Raw genomic sequence first — 16,702 nt, forward strand, 5'->3', positions numbered from 1 at the left:
ACGTAGGCATCCGCTAAGAAAGGATTTTGATCAATTCTACCCCCAAAGGGATAAAATAGCGGATGAAAGTTTGTATGAAACTTTGTCAATTTTAAACCGATCGGACTGAGACTTTGCATGCATAAAGCTACTATGGCGTAGGCAACCCTTAAGAAAGGATTTTGATAAATTCCATCCCTAAGGGGATAAAATAGGGGATGAAAGTTTGTATACATCTTCTTAGATTTGTACACGCTAATCTTCCGAACTACTGAACGGATTTCAATAATTTTTTCTTTGTTGTATCAGTATTAAGCCTGGTCAACATATAGGCTATAATTTATCTTCGAAACTTGAAGACCTGATGCAGAACTCCAACAGACCAACAAAACTATAAGAGATACAAAAATGGTGCCATGGCAAAAATTGTTTCATGTGATGAGCATTTTCAGCTGAGATAATAAATTTTAAGATCTGGAACACCTGATGTGGAACCCCAAGAGCCCAGCTTCTCTATACCATATACGGGTATGACGTTTTAGCAAAAGTAGTTCAATTTGATAAGCACTTTCTATTGACTTACACAAATTGAAGATCTAAAACACCTGATGTGGAACTCCAGGGGCCCAGCTAGACTATAGCATATAGAGGTATGACGTTTAAGCAAAAGTTGTTCAATCTGATAAGCACTCTCTGTTGACTTATAAAAATTGAACCACACCTACCCCTGATGTGGAACTCCAGGAGCCCAGCTAGACTATAGCATATGAAGATATGACGTTTTAGCAAAAGTGGTTCAATCTGATGCACTCTCTATTGACGTATAAACATCGAAAATCTGGAACACCTGATGTGGAACTTCAGGAGCAATACTACACTTGAAATGTATAGAAATGAATGTTATGAAATAGGTATGGTGAATCAATAAAGTAATTAGTCCGTCTTTTAGACACGTATTTTTCTTTTCTCTCTCTCACAAAAAAAAACGAAGATACAACAACGCTTGAATTCACTGCTTAGTACAAATTTTACATACCTAGACGTGGCGTCACGAGCCCCCACTCTCCGACTTTGTTGCGTTATATCTCATTATTATATTGTATGTCTCTTCCAGACCTCGGGACTATAGAGTTCCGAATTTTTGGGAGGCAAACGTGGGGCCGAAGCCAACTCGCTGAAGCCCTTTTGAGACAACTTTAATGAAATGGTGACACAAAACCGACGATTATCCCTTTATACACTATAGAAATGAACCCAAGGACAATCCCCGGTAGACGTCGTTAAAAAAAGACAATCCCCGGTTTTGTGCTAAAATATTGCTAACCATGGAGGAAAACTACTTGGGCTATTGTGATGGGATGTTAGTGGATGACAATGTACCTATTAGGTACACCTAAAATGGCAGGTGGAGACTCGCCACCTCACTTACTGGGCCCCCGGGAACCAGTCACTGAATAGCAACAAGAGGGCAACAGGGACATGAGCGGCTGAAGGGTGAGGATACCTCGGTGGACTTTAAACGCAGATTACGCGCTCCCTGTGCTTACCATGAGGCACCTACCCTCCGAGTAGGGCTACTAATCCTGCTCTAGCGACTCCACTCTGGACGGCCAAGCCAAGCCAGAGGCGTGAGACCTACCCCCGTCATGATTCACTCCGACCGGCCGGAGATGGGGGACAGTATACTCTCCCTGGAGAACTCAGTATATATAGCCCCGTGGGGTCGCTACTCCCCGTCTCCCAGCCTCAGATGTCCTGCGGTACCTTTATCTCATTATTATTGTCGTTATTATCTCAAGAGCCTTTGTCCCTATTATGTTAGGGTCGACTTCCAGTCACGATGCAACTGAGTACCAGTGTTTTACAAGGAGCGACTGCCTATCTGACCTCCACGACCCGATTACCCGTTCAACCCAACACCCCTTGGTAAGACGTACTGGCTTCTGACTACCCATAACGACTGCCAAGAATGTTCAATGACAGCCGGAACCTACAGTTTAACATCCCCTCCAAATGACGGTCATTGGTATCCAAAATATACGTAGAAAGTACATATGAACTTAGAAAAGTTGCATTGGCAGGCACTTGCCAGACCTGGAATCAAAGACGCACGCTCATACTTGAGAGATTGGTTCTCTACCCACTAAACCACCACGACTTCCACTAAGTCACCACGACTTTGTCATCTGTTTAATGTTTTTTTACGTAATAATACTTGTGTAATATTTTTGCCACACACAAATGCGGACTAATTAGAATCACTACTTTTATCCCTACGGTCACGTCTATTGCGGTTCAATTCTCAGCGTTTTGTTTAGTCTGCTGTGCTTTTGCTGTTAAAGTACAAAAATTAAGTATATAGAACGTTTCTCTTCGGTCCTTTAAAATTCAATATCAGACTATTCAGCTTTTGCTGACCCCGTAGTCGCTGGCATAAGGGACAGGATCCGCGTACGAAGTCGCGGGCAACAGCTAGTGTTAATATATGATCTTAGTTTAGTGGCGATATAAAGTCCTATGACAACAGTAACATGTTACTATAACCTATTCGCTGAGCCGTGAGCCAAAAGGTTAACAAACCATAAAAAGGGTTCTTCATATGTCAAGATTGAATTAGTGAACATATTTTATAAAAATAACTACGGAAATAATACACTGACAACATTAGAAAAAAGTCGTGGTGGCCTAGTGGGCAAAGAACCAACCTCTCGAGTATGAGGGCGCGGGTTCGATTCCCGGTCAGGCAAGTACCAATGCAACTTTTCTAAGTTTGTATGTACTTTCTAAGTATATCTTAGACACCAATGACTGTGTTTCGGATGGCACGTTAAACTGTAGGTCCCGGCTGTCATTGAACATCCTTGGCAGTCGTTACGGGTAGTCAGAAGCCAGTAAGTCTGACACCAGTCTAACCAAGGGGTATCGGGTTGCCCGGGTAACTGGGTTGAGGAGGTCAGATAGGCAGTCGCTTCTTGTAAAGCACTGGTACTCAGCTGAATCCGGTTAGACTGGAAGCCGACCCCAACATAGTTTGGGAAAAAGGCTCGGAGGAGGAACATTAGAAATTATCAATTAGAACGATATCTGCAGAATTGATGTAATCCTTTCAGACTTATTTGATATCAAAGTCGTGAATGCATTCAATTATGTTCTTGATTTTAATTAACTATCTATGTATTAATTAATCGTTTACATGTAAGAGAACCTAAAAAGAACTGGATTCTAAAACTTGGAAATAGATACTGCGAACATGTTACATTAAAATGTGACGTTTTGTCGTCGGTCGGGTTACACCCGCAATCTTTAAAAGTTTGAGAAACATTGTTTTCTTTACACTTTGGCTCAAGCCTACTTGAATAGGGTGCAGCAATATAATTGTTACCAATTGTAATTAGTCTGTAAGCCTTTTTAACTAATAAATAAACTAAGACGCTCCCATTTAGTTTGCGCAATATATCGTATTGTGCAAATTCATATTGAAGAAATGTTGCGCAATGATTTTTAGCGAATATTTAATTTGCACAATATGATTAGTAATATTGCACAATGTTATTGCAGGGCTCGCCTTATACGCGATATGTTCTACTCTAAATATAAACTGTGTAGAATTAATAAAATATTAGGATTTTTACTAGGTACGATTCTTTTTAAATGTCATGTGCTTTGAATAACATTTATAAATATAATTAGGTATATTAATTCATAATAAGTGATTGAGTTTGGCGTCCAGCCGGGGACGCCTTGATTTAGGTATTTTGCTAGAAACAGGCTGTGAAATTAAATGAATGAAAGATCAAGTACTTACAGGATGCCAGGAACACGGGGATCACAACACCAGAGCACTTTTAGTCGTATTCACAGGTTTAACTTGATTTTTTACACCGCGCGCGCAGTTATCGATGCCGGCCGGCCATTGCTGAGTTTGAAACTGGAGTTTTGTCTATGAGTCCAATAGGTGGCGTTCGTTGCGCAGTTATGGTTGCGTTCGGTGCTTTATAATCATGTAGAATAGGGAGGAAAAGGATGGGAAAGGAAGTATCCCAAAGCCTGTTCATATCCCCCCACTTGAAATCACCCAGGGATTTCATAAGATACGGTTTGATAATTTAAGATTTAAGATTAGAATCGAGGGCCTATGCAGATTCATGTGTCATCGTAATAAGATTTTTGGTTAATATATTATTAATAAGATAATAGATAGGAACGTATAAGTTTTAAGAGATAATGATAAGATAAGAATGATAAGATAATGTAATAATAAAAATGTGTGTAGTTAAATTAATTGTTTTGTTCAATTGGAAGAGGACAAATTTTGACAGCAGGTCTTGTAAGTAAGCCTTTTGATGTTTTGACTGTTACCACACGAGTAATGTTATCTTTACCCGGATGGAGCTGTACGACACGACCCAACCTCCATTCATTAGCAGGTAAGTTGGGTTCGTAAATGGTTACAAGATCATTCAACTTTGGCTGATGGTTGCCATGTTTAAACCATTTTATTCGCTGTTGCAACGTATGTAAATAGTCCCTTTGCCAAGTGCGCCAAAAACTCTGAGATAGGCGCTGTAAGAGCTACCAACGAGTACGTAAAGTTTCGTTTTCCGAATGTACCGGTTCAGGCAGAGATATTAAAGGTCTATCGATGAGGAAGTGACCAGCTGTAAGAGCGTCAACCTCATCGGGATCGGAAGATAATTCCACTAAGGGTCTAGAGTTTAACATGGCTTCTACTTTCGTTAAGATCGTATAAAATTCTTCAAAGGTAAGAACCTGCGATCCGATTATACGTTTGAGATGGTACTTGGTAGATTTTATACCGCTCTCGAATATGCCTCCGAAGTGAGGGCCCGAAGGAGGATTGAGCTTCCACGAATTCCTCGAGAAGCGAGCTGATTGGAAAGCCACCCTATAGGATCGAAAATACGCGCGATGCTAGATTTGAACGCTTAGTACGTTCACCGTCCTCGATAGGGGAGTGTGAATAACTGAAGTTGTCACTCACAGGGTCATATTGGACTCCTAAGATTTTTAAAGTTGATTTATCGCTTTCATCAGAGAAAAGTTTAGGTTTTTGACAATGATCTACTGACAAAGTATTAAGAACAGATTGTGAATTACTACTCCATTTTCGGAGCTCAAGTTGAGCACAACCTAGTAAAGCGATAAGTTGATTTTTTAGTTCTTTAGCTTCACGTACAGAGGGCGCGCCACTAGTTATATCGACGACATATGTCTCATGAAGAAGGGCTTCAGCTGCGCGTGGATACGCGGCGCCATGATCGACAGCTAATTGGTGGAGGGTGCGGATTGCCAGATAAGGTGAACTACTAACTCCGTAGGTGACAGTCGCGAGTTCGTACTCTTTTACTGGATCACTGGGAGATTCTCGCCATAGTATGTGTTGATAATTCCGATCCTCCGGTCTTATTAAGATCCCTCTATACATTTTGGATATGTCACACGTCAAAACCACTGTGTATAATCTGAAGCCAGTTATGATGTCTACAATATCTACTTGAAGCTTTGGGCCAATATAAACAATGTCATTTAAAGAAAGACCGTTAGTAGTTTTAGAGCTAGCATCGAATTAACTCTCAATTTAGTGGTCGTGCTCTCTGGGCGAACGACGCAACTGTGAGGGATGAGATAACGATTGAGAGTAGGTACTGCAGGGTCAGGTGCAGGATACATATGATTTAAATTCTCGTACTCGCGCATAAAGTTTACATAATCGGATTTAAGTTCAGTCTGACGATTAAGTTTCTTTTCAAGATTAGCAAAACGCGAGAGTGTATTGTTGTAAGATTCACCCAATGACTGATCGCCTTCCTTTAAGAGGATAGGTACGACATATCGACCGTTAGGTTAGCGATAGGTTAGATCTGTGTACATGCGTTCGTTCGCAAGTATCATTCTCGGGTACGGTGCAAATAGCGCGTGGTGGTTCCTCCACTTCCCAAAATTTTTGAATTTGTTCCTCTAATTTAAATGTGGTGGCCACACTGGCCACTAAAGAGCACGCTGTGTTCAAGGGTACAGAATTAGAATTGACTGCCCCTGTCAAAATCCACCCGAAAACGCTATGCAGAGCGGTAGGTAAACCGGGCCCCAGATTGATACGTTGACCGTCATAAATATCGTGGAATAGCTCCGCCCCTATTAATAAATCAATTTTGGCGGGAACATCATAGTCGCGATCAGCTAACACGAGATGTTTAGAGCGTTCTCGAACGACTGATGGTACTTTAACGCTAGGTATTAGAGCTGTGATGTTATCTAATACAACTGGTTTGATATTAAAGTGCGGAGCATCACCATGTACCTACAGGTAGTATAGTGCAGTCTGTCACCCCCTTTACGTGTGTAACTGAGTTTTGTCCTAGTCCGGCTATGGTAAGATTACACCGGCGGAGCTTCAACCCAAGTGTTTTTGCGCATGCAGAAGTAATAAAACAATCCTGCGCCCCACTGTCAACGAGTGCGCGCACGGTACATTGCGTGCCGGCGGCGGTGTTGAGCGCGCGCACCTGACAGGTTCCTAGTAAAACCATATCGCGATTGGGAACTGCAGCGTGAGAATGAGCTGTAACGTTCGCTTCAGCGCTGGTGGATGGCGCTGGGTCTATATGCAGCAGGGTATGATGACGTAAACCACACACCGTACAAGTCATTTTTGATAAGCATTTTTCTATAACGTGATTTGTACGTAAACAGTTTGTACACATATTATTTTTAGTTTTTATTAATGCGAGTCTAGCACGAGAGTCTAAAGATTGAAAGGTAGGGCACTGATAAATTGAGTGCGCATTATTGCAATGAGCACAAGCCACATTTGCAAGTGAGTTAGATTTAGCGAGATAAGATGAGCGTTTTTGTCCGCTGCTATTTTGCCCGCGCGGTGCGGGTGCGAGCGGAAATTTTGTACACGCGAGTTTACGCGGGAAACTAGAATTATTATTAGTTTTAGAAGATAGCTGATTAGCTTCTAAGATTTTAACATAATCTTGAAGAAACTTTAACAATTCACAAACAAAAGGTAGGTATTTGCGAAATGTGTGTTTGAGTTTCGAATCGAATACGCGTGTCCGGATCGAGCGAACGCGATGTTAAATAAAACAAAACAAAATCACCTAAGTTTTCGATTTTCATTGATTGGGGAGCATGGTAAGCCTCGTAGGCCTCGGCTGTTAACTTTTGCAGATCTTGGAAGTTGCCTGATTTTACAGCTGGCAGGTTGAAAAATTTATCAAGATATGATAAAGCTATAAGACGCTTGTTTTGATAACGCTCGATTAAACTATTAAAAACGACTTCGTAATTATCGGCGGTCATCGGAACTCCTTTGACAATACACAAAGCGGGGCCTTGTAAACATGACGCTAAATAATGAAATTTTTCTATTTCCGAAATCGACTTATTATCGTGAATCAAACTTTTGTAAATATCATAAAATGTTTGCCAGTTTTCTATTTTGCTATCGAATTTAGGCAACTCAAGTTTAGGTAGCCGCGCGTTACGTCCCGAGTTAGATTTTACTTCCGCTCGGTCTAGAAGCGACGACGAATGCGAGGACGTTCCGTCGACGTTGCCGCTCTTCTCGGTAGTAGGACGGCATAGTACAAATCATCAAACGAACTCAAAGATTTTTGGGACACTTGCGCATCAGGTTTTATAGCTAACTCCAATGCTTGTATTTTACTACATAACGAAACAAATTCTTCGCGAATTGAATGTATCCGAGAATATCTCGCCTTGAACGACGATACTTTTGAATGATCTTGAATCATAAAGGAGTTGAATATCACGATAGACATATTCGCGTTGAGATTGAAGAAGTTTTAGTTTGCCCTCCTCCATTTTGTATTTGTTTCGTGAAGTATGTAGGTATTAAGAAATCACGTATGAAATGCAAACCTAAGTTGAGATTGTATTAGGTGTAAATCAATACGTTTAGGTGAAATAGTTTTAATTGTAATTAGTTATATTCATATACCTAATAAGATAGTAAACAATTTACTTTGTAAATAGTTACGAAAATTATTGTAATATAACCCGACTAAATGAAGATGACCTGTGAATCCGCATAAATAGGTTACTCACGGCGAGTATGACTAACAATATTTAGTAGGATAATACTTTTAAAATTGAAAAATCTAGATAATCTCAGAGTTTTCGATAGAAATTGAACCTGAGAATGCTTGAGTAAACTGTAATCTACAGGTATTTGCGCTCGAAATGGACCACAAATATGATTGAGTTTGGCGTCCAGCCGGGGACGCCTTGATTCAGGTATATTGCTAGAAACAGGCTGTGAGATTAAATGAATGAATGATTATGTACTTACAGGATGCCAGGAACACAGGGATCACAACACCAGAGCACTTTTAGTCGTATTCACAGGTTTAACTTGATTTTTTACACCGCGCGCGCAGTTATCGATGCCGGCCGGCCATTGCTGAGTTTCATAATATAAAAAGTACTCTGTGGTTTCAAACTGGAATTCTTTTGTCTATGAGTCCAATAGGTGGCGTTCGTTGCGCAGTTATGGTTGCGTTCGGTGCTTTATGATTATGTAGAATAGGGAGGGAAAAGGATGGGAAAGGAAGTATCCTAAAGCCTGTTCATCTACATTATGATAAGTTTAACTTTAGTTTTATCTGTTGGTGTACTTCTAGATACTAAGTAATATAATAAAGTGTTTTTTTTTGTTCGTTTGTTTCCCTGAAGGCTCCGAAGTTACTGAACCGATTTGAAAAAATAATAATCGTTGGAAAACTGCACTAGGTATATTTTTTCCCGGCATAGTTCAAACGGGACGCGGGTGAAAACGCGGGAAAAGGACTTAGGATAGTTTTTTATCACCATCCGGCAACGGAAAGAAGATTTCCCGGGACGGACGTGATTAGATAAAAACCAACTTACAGAATGCGGTCGAACCACAAAAGTGTGTGTGTAAGTACCAGGACAGCATAAATCATCGGAGTATACACTTCAAGGAATTTAGATGGAACTGCTCTGCCTATATACCAGGGCAGTATAACTTACCTGAGAATTCCAATCACCTTTCACAACTGCTCACAGTACCAGGGCAGTATAATTTTCATGAAAATATACCTCGGGACACGCGTAAAACCGCGGAGAACAGCTAGTAAATAAATAAAATAAAACTTACAATAAAAGATTTTAGTATAAACCCAAGTACTATCAGGTTGTCCAGGTAACTGGGTTGAGGAGATCAGATAGTCAGTCGCTCCTTGTGGCAGACTGATACTCAGCTGCATTCTGTGAGACTGGACGCCGACCCCAACATAGTTGAGAAAGAATTTTTCGTCTGGCAACCCCAAGCAAAGGATGAAAAGAAACAAATACTTTCCAATATTGAATATATTTATTCAGCACATACAGGTTTACAAAGTAATAGAAATCACGATATATCATATATTATCAGATATTTTGTAGAGACACGCACCGATACACATTTTTTTTATTTTATTTAATTAATTTATTTATTAGAATCTTATGTCGTGAGTGTGAGGGGAACCCGGACGCTCCTGTGCAAAACTGGATAATTTATTTTATATATTCCCTTATGTCATCATTACTTATGAAGTTATTAATTTAGCTGATTAGGTATGAAGTATTATATAGCTCTCTCGTTATTAAGATCCCGTGACTTCGTGCTCAGCAGTCTCGAGACCACTAGTCCAACGTCATCATCCTCTGATCCTTTTTCCCAACTATGTTGGGGTCGGCTTGCAGTCTAACTGGATGCAGCTGAGTACCAGTGCGCCACAAGGAGAAAGGTATATTTTTAATACTTTTAACTAAACAGCTAAATTAATAGTGTCAACGAGACGATTATTTAAATTAGTTTCAGTAATGTTACGAAATGTCAGGATTCCGCACACACCCGAGACATTAGTATTTAACCCCAGTTTTAACGTTAGTTTAATTTATACAAAACACACCAACGTACAGGCAGTATTATAGCTGTATATAGTTCACGGTAACTCGTACATTAATCTATTGATATACATAAAAATGAATCCTTATATCCCTTGGTTACGCCATCACGCGCTGAAATTAGAAGGGAGGTAGCCGAGATCCGGGAGAAGGACATAGGATTTTTATCATCATTTAGCTACGGGAAGAAGCTAGTACTTAACCCAGTTACCCGGGCAACCCGATACCTCTTGGACCGGTTGTCAGACATACTGACTTCTGACTACCCGTAACGACTGTCAAGGATGTTCAATGACAGCCGGGACCTACAGTTTAACGTGCCATCCGAATCACAGTCACTTTGAAAATATCGGTGATAATAGAAGAGCTTTTTAATGGTTTAATTAAAATTTTGATAACTAAGTAATAAAGTATGTATTTCATTAAATATGAATTGTTTCGAGAGCCCGCACAGACAATATTTTTCTTTAAAAAAAATCTTCATTCCAATCAAAGTTTTCAGTCAGTCTGATACCCACTTAAAATCCTATTTTTGTAATATGCGTATTCATCTTCATACTGATTTATGAGCTAAAACAAACTATCGGCCGACTAAAACTTGCTGGGGAGTTTGTTCCACCACTTCTTCTTCCCAGCAAAAGCACATATTAGGAAGTGGTTACGGGCGGGCGTTGGGGCTGTCTTTTGCTGACGTTCGAAAAGTGCTGTTTTGCAGCCAAGTTTGAATAAACGAATTTTGATTTTTATTTTGAAAAGTTTGCAGTGTGAAAATGTTAGTTAGAAATTACTAACAACACGAATATTTGTCGAGTCATTTGCGAAGTTATAAAGACAAGCCTGTTCAAGTAGGTACCTATAATGTTTGTTTGTGTTTCTACCGTGAACTACAACAGCGCTAGGATTGTATAAACTTTAGCAACATTTCAAAAAATACGTTAAAAGGCAGACAATATCAATAATATTACCGATCTATTTAATTCGTGCGCCGACCGAGCAATCATTTCACTTTACTATCATATGACGACGATTTATCCACATTATTTAAAGTAACTACTGAATAGTATATGTGCGCACTAACCGGGTAATGTTGAAAACGCCTAAATACTGTTTTTAAACTAGTATATTATGCTAGACTAAGTCCTTACTCTAACGAAAGAAATGATATAGCTTATTAGCCAATATTTTCAACTTTACCCGGTTATTTTGAACATTTGACTTGATTATTGGCGTTTCGCACACACATTTAATATTACATTTCCTAGTTAAAATACGAAAAATTGAGCATTGGCCGGGCAACGGGCAATATAATGATACATGTTGGTTTGCCCGGGCAATGTCCTAAAACACCCGTAAATCGCAATATTTTGTATAAGTTAGTACTTATATATTATGTAATTCCTATCGTCTACAATAATTACATGTAACTATGTATAATTTTATAATTAAATCTAAATTTGGTGTTCTTGTTGCATTAAAACTAGAATTATTTCTAAGTTTTACAATAGAACTTAATAAACGCCCATTTCTAGTTTAACCTAAACTTTTGCAATCGCATTTTTTAGACCTTACACTACCTACACTTATTGTAGATGTTCAAAATAGGTATTAATTCTGACTCCCTATTTGAAAAATTCAATTGGCGACCGTAACTTTTCAGACGAGTATAGTTTAGTGATCTTTCTTATCATCACTGTATATTGTTTCTACCACTGAGCGTTCATTAATTTCTACTCATTTTAAATTAAATTACTTACAAAACTAGTCATATCCATTCGCCTAAGAGTATTAATAACGAACCAAACAGGACAGGCGCGATAATTTTTATTTTATTTTTTTTTGTCTTGCAGACGTTTGGCTCCGATTCCATGCTCTTTAACACTCACGCAGCCGATTGGAGCCGATCGGGGCCGACTCCGGTCTGTGTGAAAAGCAAAATGCCCGCCGATGCTCTCTACTAAACTAAAAAACAAAATTAGTGTGCATTCATTTTATTTTAATGTTTCCAAGGCTAATGCACCATTCCGAGTTCCTTATAATTTATTGAGGAAAACGATGAAGCGACTTGTTGGGGAAAAGTTGTGTTTGTGTTAGGCAGAGCGTCACGCGTTGTTTTATGCAGATATGAATGTTTTTTTTCGGATACTAAGATATTCAATTAAGGTCTCAGATTCACATAAGCCTGCCGGGGCTGCGGGTTGTTCGAAAGAGATACCGCGGCGCTGGTACCTACATAAAAGGCGTACGACGGAACACGACGGTTTTTAGTCAGTAAGAGTCTGACACTCCCTCACCCGCTGCTAACCCACAGCGGGAGGGGTCATTTAATGATTTTTGACGGCGTTAAAACCTAGTATGTACCTATATCCTATTTCCGCATAGGTATTGTAGAGGCGATGTGTTAATAATATTAACATGTTACGCTGAAGGTTTTTGTCGCCAGGCCTCACGCGGCTCAGAGAGCACTGGCCTCTTAACTAAATAGCTAGCTGATATCTAGCGCGAATTACCGTAAACCATACTTAAGGAACCGTTTTTTTAGTACCTAGATGTATGTATAAAAAGAAATAGTTTGTAAAACTAAACAACACGCTTTTGTAACGTTTCTTAGCTAGTCATGTATTGTCATCAGAACTCGGAGCGTGTGCAAAATTTCATCCTAATCGAAGGCCGGGAAGTGGGTCACATTAAGATTCCAAGATTTTCTTATATACAGTATATAAGAAAATCTTGGAATCTATGTACCTATGTGTATGTAACTATGTACCTACTAGGTACATAGTTACATGTGAAGCTAGTATAAGCGTGTCAAAAATAATGAATCCCTATAATCCCTTGGTCACGACATCACTAGTGAACGGCTGGATCGATTAAGCTGAAAATTAGAGGAGAGGTTGCGTAGACCCGGGAGAAGGACATAGGACAGTTTTGTCACCTACCGGCTACGGGAAGTAGTTATTTAGGGACACGGGTGAAACCGCGGGCGAAAACTAGTTTCTAGAATAAAAATCAATGTGACAAATTGCTCACGTTCTGAACAAGTTTACAAATTGCAGACGAAATTGATGAATCATTTGTTTACGAAATATCTTTATAGGTAATACCTACGTATTAAACTACAAATAAAATTGTAGTGAATGTCATTATGATACCTACTTATTTCTTGTTCTCGTTTTGCACTATTTTTGTTTTGTACGTGTCTGACAGCCCGGGTAACTGGGTTGAGTAGATCAGATATGCAGTCGCTCCTTGTTGTGGCACACTGGTACTCAGCTGCATCCGGTTAGACTGGAAGCCGACACCAACATTGGTAGTTGGAAAAAGTCTCGGCAGATGTAGGTAATTAGTTTTTACTACATAACCGATTCTTGCGATTTCTTTATCTTAATTCATTTTAAATGATCTTGATTTATATCTTATTTCGAAAAAAAAAATCAAGTCCAATAAATTTTATTTGACCTAAAATGCAAAGCCATTTTGACACCACTTTGGTAGGAACAAGGAAACATTTTTGAAAAAACAGCGAAAACTGGTTGAGAAAAAAAAATAAAACTGGCCAAGTGCGAGTTGGAATCGCGCACGAAGGGTTCCGTACCATTATTTAGAAAATGAGCAAAAAAATCACGTTTGTTGTATGGGAGTCCCCCAAATTATTTATTTTATTCTAGTTTTCTTATTTGTTGTCATAGCGGCAACAGAAATACATCATCTGTGATCATGTATTTCTGTTGAAGCTATGACAACGTGATGTGTGATGTGATGTATCACGGTTCTTGAGATACAGCCTGGTGACAGACGGACGGACGGACAGAGGAGCGAAAACAATAGGTAGGTAAGGTCCCGTTTTACCCTTTGGGTTCGAAACCCTAAAAACTAAATAGGTACTAATCTAAACAAATTGCGAGTTTCATAAATTCTGTCTTATTCAATAAATTCATAGGTCACACGTGCGTGCACCGATCACGTGAATTATAACTCGTTATTATAATATGATTTGTATTATAATCGCCAAAGTAAAACTATTGTATGTAAACGGAACCACGCAACTAGTTTGACGTTTTGAAAGAGTTTTCATAGGCTTATTAGAAATTAAATAAAAACTTCCAAGACTGCCAAGACAAAGCTACTTGCTTCCTTTTTCAGGGCCCTTTTCAGATCCTTTCCCCATTTTGTTTTGTTCCACGCCAGAGCTAATTATTGAGTCAGTTTCCATGGCAACCAGTGAGATAAAGACAGTCTAGGTCCCGGTTTTTCGTTGAATTCGGATGATCATCATCTCACGAACCTTTTCCCAACTATGTTGGGGTCGGCTTCCAGTCTAACGGTATGCAGCAGAGTACGTACCAGTGTTTTACAAGGGCCGACTGCCTATCTGACCTCCTAAACCCGGTTGAACTCGAATGATCACCATCAAACCAAAATAGCGAATTTCAAAAGAGCGGACAAATGTTCAAAATATTTGTCATGCACGTGATCTTGGTCGGCACTTTCCTTATAATGAAACAGAAAAAACTTTTAATGGCCCAGTTAGAAATATCATAAAACAAGAAATCAAAAATTTTATTTGAGAGCGTGGGTATTAGGTAGATCATTAACATATTTGTTATTATTACTTTTTCGAAAATTTTCCTGCTTTATTTGTTTACCGGTTGCAAGTCAATCCAACTAAGAGATTTGTCCATTTACCTATAATCATCCTCCGAGCCTTTTTCCCAACAATATTGGGGTCGGCTTTCAGTCTAACCGGATGCAGCTGAGTACCAGTGTGTCACAAGGAGCGACTGCCTATCTGGCCTCCTCAACCCAGTTACCCGGGCAACCCGATACCCCTGGACTGGCTTCTGACTACCCGTAACGACTGCCAAGGATTTTCAATGACAGCCGGGACCTCACACGGGCAAACAGGGTTGATGAGTTCCAACCCCCAAAAAATACTGCCTGATCAGTACTTACAAAAAACAATATAAGGTATTTAAGGTCTGAACATTTGTCATAGTTATTATTGTTTATGAATAGCCGGCTTAGGCTTATTTACTCAATCAATTTTCACACACGCAGCCTTGTCAGGCGCTAAGCAAAAACATATTTGTACTAATGAAGATATGCGTACTATGTATTACGTCTTGTGATCATCTGCCTAGCCTTTTCCTATATTTGTTAGAGTCTGATGATCTTCCATTGACAGCATGGAGCTACTTAAGCTAGGCCTGAAATGTCATGGACTAGCTGCATAGCGGAAAATTTTGTTCCAAAATAAGTAGGTACCGCACAGACTGACTTCGGACAGTCTTTAACCGATTTCCTAAAAAAAGACGCACACGCTTATTATTAGCTTCACTTGTAACTATGTACCTATGTAAGAAAATCTTGGAATCTTAATTTGACCCACTTCCCGGTCTTCGATTAAGATGAAATTCTGCACACGCTCTGAGTTCTGATGACAATACATGACTGTTTTTTATTTTTTTATGTTTGTTCGCGCTGAACTAAGTCATTTACCAATTGATTTCAAAAATTAGGTTTTATTTGTTTACCTCCAAAATGATCCTTTTGTCCATCAGTCTTAAGATCTTATGATGGAAACCTTGAGGAATCGCGAGAACTCTCGCAAATTGCAAGCATCAGGTAAGAACTTGAAATTCAGATGTCTGATAGATAAACATAACCACTGCCTTATGTTTAGACTTATATTTTCCTCGGGAAGAGTGTACCTGTCAACAGTGAAAGAATTTTTCAAATCAGTTCAGTAGTTTCGGAGCCTTTAGGGTACAAACTATCCTCTTTATTATATACCTAAGTATATACGATCTTCTAGAATAGACTTCTATATGTATGTAAACATACTTATTTTGCTTTTCAATGTTTAGAAGCCGGTTTTATTTTTTTACTATTCATAATAATTATTAAATTTATTGGCCGCCATTTGCATTCAAAGGTCAAAAGCAGATGCAATTATTGAACACGTTTTATTAATTTATAATCACTCATTCTATATAATTGATATTTTAAATACCTACGAAAGTTTCTACCGATTCTACCTATGTTTGTTAGTTTTTCAAGCTTAAACTGCTGGGTGGATTTTTATGAGATTTAGCAGTAATAATAACGTGAAAATCGGTCGGCTTCCAGTCTTTACCATGGAGCTGGAGCGACTGCCTATTTGACCTCCTCAACGCAGTTACGTGAGCAACCTGATGCCTCTTAGTAAGCCTCACTACGACACAAAGCGTTACTACGAACACTTAAATACCTGTTGAACACTTGTTTAAAAGTGTGGCTGTGTTAAACAGACGTTAAAAAGTTTTTGTGGCACGACGGTTAGTTTCTGGCTTCTGACTACCCGTAACGACTGCCAAAGATGTTCAAATGACAGCCGGGACCTACAGCTTAACCTTTAGAAGCACGGAAATATTACTTCTTTATAACAATAAAATATGGGTAATTGGGTATAGATCATTAAAAAAATTCAACGGAAAATTTGGTGATACCATATTTTTCCTGTTATCGAACTCCAAAAATTATAATTTTTTCGAAAATACTAGTATTGATAACTAGATGGTAATGTCTAAAAGAATTAAATATTTGCGTCGTAGTTTAAAAAAACTCGAGGTCATGTTGATACTTAGATAATTAAACTAACTGGATACGCCATTGCCGTGCTTTCCTTTTCCAAAAGATAGTCAGCTTTCAAAAGTAGCTGAACAAATCATTTTTTATTACTGCTAAATACCCCCTCGTAGCAGCCGCCAGTAGCAGTCGTTGT

General features: G+C 39.1%; 1 protein-coding gene across 2 annotated transcripts in view; it reads right to left on the bottom strand.

Annotated features, from left to right (window-relative positions):
* Positions 1–8,425, bottom strand: part of LOC110383045 (putative fatty acyl-CoA reductase CG5065) — a 53,813-nt gene extending 45,388 nt beyond the window's left edge. The window contains exon 1 of one of the 2 annotated variants that reach the window (XM_064042492.1): positions 8,324–8,425. The gene's annotated coding sequence lies outside the window, so the exon portion shown is untranslated. Of the gene's footprint in view, positions 1–3,784; positions 4,123–8,323 lie in introns of those variants that run through there. The other variant, XM_064042490.1, reaches the window with a different exon arrangement.
* Positions 8,426–16,702: the final 8,277 nt, after the last annotated feature.

Source organism: Helicoverpa armigera, chromosome 29, assembly GCF_030705265.1.
Source record: "Helicoverpa armigera isolate CAAS_96S chromosome 29, ASM3070526v1, whole genome shotgun sequence".
In the NCBI taxonomy this organism is placed as follows: domain Eukaryota; kingdom Metazoa; phylum Arthropoda; class Insecta; order Lepidoptera; family Noctuidae; genus Helicoverpa; species Helicoverpa armigera.